The sequence below is a fragment of the Mya arenaria genome, chromosome 6, assembly GCF_026914265.1.
Source record: "Mya arenaria isolate MELC-2E11 chromosome 6, ASM2691426v1".
Lineage (NCBI taxonomy): Eukaryota > Metazoa > Mollusca > Bivalvia > Myida > Myidae > Mya > Mya arenaria.
The window spans coordinates 28,706,893-28,716,528 of record NC_069127.1 but is presented as its reverse complement, the minus strand read 5'-3'; the positions used below and the strand labels follow the sequence as shown (position 1 = coordinate 28,716,528).

Here is a 9,636-nt window from a genome sequence, read left to right as displayed (position 1 = left end):
AACAATTTGGGTATTTTCACATTCAGTTATGGGTACAGTATCTCCCTGTTAACCTATGTATGAACCAAAGGGGGATTCAGCTCATATTAAAAATTTGTATTGTGCAACTCAAGTGGTATCAACGTGTTTGTTTCACAGGCCAGCGTCTAATATTAAGTACAAACTATTTATTATTAGGTTCTCAAGACTTTTGGAAGGATCAAACGGGCAATAATGATTTCAATATATGGGACCATTAACGTTTAATACCATATTTATGAAAATTGTTTACCTTTGTTTAACTATGATATTTACATAAGTGTTGTAGTGAGTAAATGTACATATATGGGCTCTATAGTTTCAGTGTTAACGCTACCGGAAGTGAAGCTCCACCAAACCGGAAGAAATGCCCCCTGCCACATGAAGTGATACCCAATCAGTGAGCGGCCATGGTTTGAATTTTACCCCTTATTTAGAATTGATTAGAATTTACACAACAAGAAATGTAATTGAATTACATTTTTAGATAATGATTAAAAATTTTATGATGATGTAAGCCAGTGGGATTGGTTATGATTATGTTTTTGTTATAATGAAGGATACTAGCTGGTTGTTGTATTTTCAGTTTCACTTATATAATAAATATGATAATAAACATGAGTGATGGACGTTTTTTTATATTTTTTTGCAGAAAGTGCCCGACAGCCGCGTCTCCGACCCCCACCCCCTCCCTGCTCCCGAGCATTTCTGGATGTTTCTATCTCATTGATGTCCCAATGGTTTTATGGCAGGACTGCAGGATTAGAAAGGTGAGCGTTGTGTATAGAACTCTGATAATGACAATGTACCAGAAATAAAGATATGAAGTGATTTTGACGACGATGACAATGATGTTGGTGTTGTTGTTGGTGGTGTTGATTTTGATATGTTGTACTTAAAGTTTTAAAAATGTAAGCAGGACTTATATATTTAACATGAGTGAAAGTCATATGTTTTTTGCAGAAAGTGCCTGACAGCCGCTTTTCCGACCCCACCCCCTCCCGGCTCCCGAGCGTTTCTGGATGTTTCCATCTCATTGATGTCCCAATGGCTATATGGCAGGACTGGATCAGTAAGGCGAGCGTTGTATACAGAACTCTGATAATGAGAATGTACCAGAAGTATAGATATAAGGTGATTTTGACGACGATGACAATGATGATGGTGTTGGTGGTGATGATGATGATGGTGATGATGAATATGTCGTACTTTCAGTTTTAAAAATGTCAGCAGGAATTATATTTTTAACATGAGTGATAATCATATTATATTTTTTGGCAGAAAATGCCCGACAGTTACTTCTCCGACACCCACCCCCTCCCGGCCTCGAGCTTTTCTGGAGGTCTCATTGATGTCTCAAAAGCGTTATGGCAGGACTGGATCAGTTAGGTGAGCGTTGAGTATAAAACGTTGATAATGAAAATGTACCAAAAAATAAAGATTCTGTAATGTTGACGATAACGACGATGAAGGTGTTGTTTTTAGTGGTGGTTGTGTTGTTGCTCTGTTTGTTGTTGTTGTAGCTGGTGCTGCTAATGCTATTGCTTGTAGTGGGGGTGATCGTTATCATGAGTATGATGATGATAATTAATGTATTTATTTATTTTTTTCAGGAAAGAAAAGAAGTATGCCATCAAACGTTTCTACCTGCCCACAAAGAACAACGATGGAATACGCACATGGGACAAACCTTTCTCGCGTATACATGAATCATGTACATTGAACTGTATTCTATACATCGTTGTTAGGGAGCTTACGGGTGATGAGGCCCGACATCTAGTGGTACGAGACAAAATCCTGTAATTCTGGATGACAAACGGGCAGAGGTTTCTGAGTTTTCCCCATAAAAGAGGGTTTTATCTCAGTTTTTCCTCGGCGAGTCGACCACGTCTGTAAGCTCATGTTGCAAATTCATACTGTTTATGCTTATTGATTTCTCCAAGTTCTTCTTTATGAAATATCAAAGTTATAAATTTGTAATGGTACAGAAGAGAAATGTTTTTCAATTGAAGAAATTCTCTGTGTTTTACGCACATGTCTTTTAACTAGATGAATATGCTTTTGTGTCAAAGTGTTGTAGACGATTTGTTATGTAATTCGTTTAACAATATAAAATTACATTTGTGTAAAAATATTCTAGACTATGTATTCTTATAACTATATTATGTATTTGTATAATATGAATATATAGTTGTGTAAAAATGTTTAAGACATTAAATTATTGTAACTATATTAGGTCTTTTAACATATGACCATGCATTTGTGTCTAAATGTTTAAGTCAATTTAGTATTATAATAATGTCTTTTGTCTTTTAGCAATGAGTAAATTTGTGCAAAATGTTTTTGACGATTTATTATGATAGCAATATTATGTTTTTAAAATTAGGAATATATATAAGCGTACAATTGTTCTAGTAAAATTATTATGATAACTACGTATATTTGTCTTTTAACAAAATGAATATGCATTTGTGTCAAAATGTTATGGACGATTAAAAATTATAATTGTATGGTTTTAACAGTATGAATATGCATTTGTGTCAAAATGTTATGGAGGATTTAACATTATTATTATATTATGTTTTTTTAGCAGTATGTATATGAATTTCTGTTAAAATGTTTTAGAAAACTTTTTATTTAAACTATATTTTTGAAATGTTATTTGCATTTAACTTGTTTATGAAATGATCAATTATGAAAAATAAAAGGATAAGACAGAACGTGTCTTAATGATTCTATAATGGTTATTATTGCTGGATCAGGCAAATTTAAGTGTAAAAATTTACAATACAGATGCATACGTCATCAAAACTATAAAGGGCGTACACAAAAAAAAACCCTATTACCTTGACTACTACGCGGTACTCAATTTTGTGACGTAATGTAGACTTGTGTACCACGTGATCTTCACAGTGATAGCGAATCAACCAATACCTTTCTATCGTATACGTCACACAGAGACTTAGGCAAGTGCATCAAATGCAATCAATGAAAATATTACATTTGTATTTGTATATCAGTTTACTACAATATTTTCACATAATCACATTTTAAATGGACGTTAATACGTAGAACACTTAGTTGACTGTGGAAGTTTCATTCATCGTAACGTGGATAAGCAGTGTCTATGACCTAAAGTTAAATTAGTTTTGCTTGTAAAACAATTCCAAAAAAAGATATCAAAAGCAAAACAAAAACACGATTTCAGCAATAAGTCGAAATTATTTCCGTTAGTGTTTTGTTGGTCACATGTGATAATGTCAATCACTTCCTGAATTTAACTTCTAATTCACCATTCGCGCTTAAGGCCACACCAGCTTAATATTTTGGACATTTAAGTGAGCGAAAACAACAACAATTCTGTCTGTTTTCATAAAACCTGAAGCAAACGAAGAGCGAAATTTTTGTTTTCTAATAATCAAAAGAAAGTTTGTTTGATATAATTGATCTTTAACCCAATGGAATTCAATCTTGAACTGAATCGCTATTGATAAATATTCATATACATACTATTTTATCATCAGTATTAAGTAAGCCCAATACATGAATAAAAAAAAAATGCTAAAATAATTATAACATATTTTAAGTATGATGATCATTCATACTTAAAATAATGCTTTTCTGAAAAGGTTAAACAACTTCTCTACCTGATTAACTTTAACATTATTTGCATTTGGAATTAGACATTTAGTAAGATTGATTTTGGATATTTAAAAAAATACACAAATTTACACCGCAGGATCAACCGATTCAGAAGCCTAAATACATTCTAATTTCATGACTTATAGGGGCTGTACTCCGTATGATGAAATAGCGAAAAAGAAAGAAAAATTGTTGAAAACTGACATCAACTTGGTATCGATGTGTACAATGCATTGAAACTTACTAACTGAAGTACCACATAGTTAACAAATAATTTATCTTTCGAATTTTTTCCTTTTTTTTCCATTAAAAAAGATTACTAGGTATGTCTTTGTGATATTACCAAGTTTGGTGTATAGCTGAAATATTCCAACTATTATGGGTAAGCCTTCGTAGCACAGTGGATACAACGCTGGACTGCAATTTTTGCAACACCGGTTCGAACCCCGTCTCCGACACATTTCTTTTTACATTTTTTTTACAATTATGAGTATAAAATGTTATTAAATAATTGTCCTGAGATTCGTTACAGAATAAAACTCTTTTGGTGCCACTCTGGTGTATAGTCCCTTTAACTACATTTTGAATATCACAGTAAATGCAGTGGCATGTGCTAACCGAAATGAAAAGTATAAGGATATGTTTATAATACTCTGTAGTTCAGTGAGTTGTTTTATTCATCCCAGATTATACTGTAAAAGAAAACATAGATTAAGGTAATTAACTTAGGTTAGTCTTATCTATTTTTGGGTTTATGGGAACCTGCAGTGTTTCCATTCTGTACTGATCGCTTTTTGTGACCAGATTTTTTTCGCGATTGTTGCTGCTATCAGTATTTGATCGAAAATAACTTTGAAACATCATTTTGGACCAAACAATGAAACATATTCCTGTTGATTAAGCTTTTTTTCTACAGTATCGACGTCATAAGGTCATATTCTTTTCACGGATATCATGACATAAATCGTAATAAAAGAGTCATTTTTCAGCATAGGGTATATATGTACAAGTTAGAGTATTTTTTATTATTTTAGTTATTTTAAATCTGAAACGTGCATTTAATAGAATATATAATGTTTGTCGATAGAACTTTTTTTCAGAATTGAAATCGGATAAAAAATAAAAAAAGTTATTAATTATTAAAGTTTGTTTTCTTATCTTCTGTATAGCCATAGTTGAAACACGTACTCGTACTTCCATGCTCCGCGTCAGGTCGATGCTTTTTGTTTACTTTTATTTAAATTCAAATGACCTATTATATTACAGGCATACAAAACAAAAACGCAATAATAAAATGGAATGACGAACAATGGATACACATAACATACACAGAATGACATGGAAATTACTCTCTACAACACTACAACAAGACATATGTACAATGAACAATGACAAAATAGTTTGCATGAGAAGAAAAAAAGAAAAGAAAAAAAGAACGTGGAATTAGAACAATAAAATTTATTTTTTAAATTTGAACAAAATATTTTTAATAAATTCAGTTAATCTAATTATAATAGAGATGTCAGTGCGACACGTTAATTTCTGGAACTTAAGTGTATTTGGATACTGACAGTAATATTTATCAGTAAACTTTTTCCTATCAGCATAAAAAAGAACACCTCAAAAGATAATGAAACTCATCACCAAGGCAGGGGCGTCGCTAGCCCTAAACACTTGTAGGCCCGATGATTCAAGGTGAGTTTGGGGACTTTTATATGTGCATTACACACACTTAATTATACTTGCAATGATAACAATTAATACACCATGCACGTGGTTAAAATAAACACCAAATTTTGGTTAATTAAAAAAAACGTTGAGTTGTTCAAAGTGTCTGAGAAGCTATTAGTTTTTCTTGCATTTTGGGTTAATTAAATTTTGTCATTTTTCGAAAGAATACAATATAAGGATACAAATGGACGTCATCTAAATTCCAGTAAAATGAACCATATTAGATGACGAGAAAAAAGCCTTTGAAATGCTGAAGCAAGTATTTAAGGCTATTTAATTTTAAACAGGTCGACCTTTGGTTACAATATCTGACATAATTTCAAAGACATTTAAAAGTTCCTTGACTATGTAAAAACGTTTCTTTATCATAAGTGAATTTTAAAAAGACGTAAAACGATTGCTTTAAAATTTCAAAAATTGATATGTCTTAAAGTAGTCCGATCAGATATGATATCTCGGTTAAAACTACATAACCCGTATATAACACTTTTTTGACATTTCGAAGAAATGCTCTGTTTTCATTCAGTCTACGTGTTTGTTTTTACCTTCATCCATACTAGTTCGCCATGAACTGATTTCATACTAAGCACAATAATTAGAATAATTTAATTGTTGTTTTATTTGTAGTGAGTTTCAGTAGAGAATTGTATTTTAAAATGAGCATATTTACGGAAGATATGAACTTTTTTCTTTGTCATAAAATTGTTCGCTTGCGTCGAATTCTGGTATTTCAATGTCAATGCTCACAAAATGCTAATATAACTGCTTCTATTAACATCTGTTCCCCTGTGTAAGTTTATATTTATTCAACAACGAAAAACTATAAAATATATCGTTTCAACTCCATGCTGTATATTTGCTACATATCTATTAGACTAATATCTATACAAGAAGACAATTGTTCGCTCAAAATACAACAGAAAAGGAAGTATAAAACTACTTAAAAAAGAACACACGAGCTCGTATATAATCATTTGACCAAATATCTCAGTAAACGAAGTCATACAACTATTCTGTAAATGGTCAAGTAAGCCATTTTTAATATAAGTTCGGTTTTCCAAACGATAATTTAACACGAGTCTATGACTGTTTTTTTTTTTTTTCATTTTACTCAGTTTTATCTCTAGTAAATACAGTATATATATATACAACTAGAACTCCGCGAGTCGGATGTGTCGCCTGACGAATTATTTACTGTCGACATTATAGCTGTTAGATTGGCATTTTATTCATTTATAGACAATGATGTTGCCATTTAACTTTAAGTGGCATTTGAACTGAAGGTAACAACGTTAAGCCAGGCGCAAGCAATTGGTTATATAAGCAAAAATGAGCACAATATATACTGAAGTCAATGACATTGAAAAATAATTTGAAGATAATGGATTAATTCGTTTTCAGGTGTGAAATGAGCATCTCTGTCTTGCTTCTGTCTAAACTGCTATCCAGACCGGTTTATGATGGCTGAAGTAAGACTCCAATTCACCAACAGATTTGTAACTGTCAAAGTTCACAAATATCAAATCAATGGTGTTATTGTTCGTAGTAACACCTTTTACGATTTGTGTGAACTGATATTTCATTGAATTTGGCCAGGTAGTTTCAGAGGAGATGTTCTTTAAGCAATTGTTGACGGACGGACGACGGACAAAGACCGATCACAATAGCTCACTCTGAGCACTTGGTGCTCTGGTGAGCTAAAAAAGTGTGCAAGGTAAAGTTAAACATGATAATTAACAAAGGGCAATAACTCTAATATGGAAGCAAGAGATACAGTTTTTATGTGCACTGCGATCCCCTTCAATAAGATCTATCTATCTATAAAAAATTTAAGTTGATAACTCTTATACTTTTCGAGAAACGCCCCGGACAAAATTTCAGCTTGAAAATTAACAAAGGGCAATAACTCTAAACATATAGATGCAAGATTTACGGTTTTTGTGCACTGCACTTTCCCTCAATCAGATATACCTACGGAATAAGTTTCAGGTTGATACCTCCTATAGTTTACGAGATATGCCACGGACAAAACCTAAGCATGAAAATTAGCAAAGGGCAATAACTCTAAAAATATGGCAGCAAGAGTAACGGTTCTTGTGCACTGCACTTGCCCTCAATGAAATCTATCTAGCTATGAAGTTTCAAGTTGATACCTCTTATATTTTTCAAGATATGCCCCAGACAAAACTTTAAGCATGAAAATTAACAAAAGGCAATAACTCTAAACATATAGATGCAAGAGTTACGGTTTTTGTGCACTGCACTTGCACTCCATGAGTTCTATCTACATATGAAATTTCAAGTTGATAACTCTTATATTCTACAAGATATGCCCCGGACAGAACTTTAAGCTTGAAAAATAACAAAGGGCAATAACTCTAAAAATATGGAAGCAAGAGTAACAGTTTTTGTGCACTGCACTTGCCCTCAATTAGATCTATCTACATATGAAATTTCAAGTTGATACCACTAATAGTTTAGGAGATATACCCCGGACAAGCGAAAATGGGACGCGGACGCCGCCGACACCGCCACCGAGGCCGCCCCTATATGTCGTCTTTTCAGGCGACACAAAAAGGAGTTGCATTTGTTGCAAGTATGCTCATGTTTCAATAGTCTTAAACTTTATAATATTTCTTGCGACTTTAAATAAAGTTCATATTTTTCATTAATATTGATGTGCGGACCTAAAAAATGATTATATTTAATTTCCGTTGGCATCATGAACGCTTTTTGGTCTTTTGATGTTATGTCATTGAACTCATATTTTTTCCAAAAACAAAACCATACGATTAATCTCAACCAAATGAGTATACACTTTCCTGGATCTTGAAAGTATCTTACGGAAAACTTTGGGATAACTACTACAACGCCGTTTGGATCAAGGGAGTTGGGAGAAGATTGCCAGGTTTTATGTGAGATGCCGGCCGAGAGTGTTAAAGAGCCGCTTGTTCGAATAAAGATTCATCAAAGGGGTTTATCGCTAAGGTGAGACAGAGATGCTTGCTAACGCTATTGTCAAGCGATACGTGTTATGACAGACTGTGGATGCAAACAAACAATGTTCTTGAAATTAAAGATAAATCAAAGGAATAAAACGATTTATTTATCATTCCGACATTACTTAGCAGCAACTCTATGGCGACAAATGTAGCATATGCACAGACAAGAATGCTCGATAAGTAAATTTAAAACCATCTGGTCAACTTGCGTTCCCCACATCAAAAACCCGAAGCCAAGAGTTAACGTGTGAGCAAGGTACGATACGATAAGACAGCAGATCGGAAGCATCGTCATTGAGGAGAAGGTGGAGACCACGGGAGCCATACGCGCCTACATCATTAATGCTCAGCAGGTACAGACTTAAATTTGTACAATGAATGTTGGACAAAAATTAAGCATTTTATATGAGATAATTAAATGCCATTTACAGAATATTATTTTTTACACGTTATCGTTGGTATGTTAAAAGATGGTATATTTATCCACGTGAAATGTTTTAAAGACAAAGTAAGCATATTGAATAATAAGGCTTTATTCCATACAAGACGGCTTACGGTATATAAAATAACAAGATAGCGTAACTTATCATTTACATGTGCAGTGCAAACATTGACCTGGCATACATGGCTTTACATTACATTACACTTTTCACCATTACGCGTTTGCCTTTTGTCTCTACTACAAATCAGCGCGGGAAAACAGCTCAATTTCTTAATTGATGAAGATGAAGCCTTGGTAAAAGATGAAAGGTAAGCACATCGTCTCAACGCCGAGCTGTGAATAATCAACTTTGCGCTCGAGTCCTACTGTGTCCCGGACGTAAAGCTTACACTATTCATGCAGACACTTTTCCGTGTATTACTTTACTGTGCAAACTTAGAATTAATTCTGTTATGAACAAAAATAGAATCATAATTACTTTAAAAAGAATATAAATCGTATCGTCTTCGTGATCTAGGAATACATTAGTTTTTTTATGAAAATCATGCCATTTTTTTTTTATTTCAGAGCAATTTTTTTTTATATGGGCGTGTTATGACCGGGCAAGAGACAGCCTGTCATAGGGATTGAATACATGATGCAAGTACAAGGTACTTTATTTTATTTCATGTCTCATTAAGCAATTCGGGCGGTAAATATTTCTTTTGCGGGCCATGAAAGGTGCCATGTGGTCAGCGGCTTCGCAACCCTGAGAAGGCGTTCAGATGTCACGACATAGGGACGCCTGACAAGCTGGCGGGA

The 9,636-nt window shown here is 33.4% G+C and overlaps 1 long non-coding RNA gene across 1 annotated transcript; it reads left to right on the top strand.

Annotated features, from left to right (window-relative positions):
• Positions 1–324: 324 nt before the first annotated feature.
• On the top strand, positions 325–1,036 carry LOC128237221 (uncharacterized). Its single transcript, XR_008261531.1, has 3 exons — positions 325–418; positions 671–788; positions 982–1,036. It is a non-coding gene; the product is annotated as an uncharacterized LOC128237221 (long non-coding RNA).
• The last annotated feature ends 8,600 nt before the right edge of the window (positions 1,037–9,636 follow it).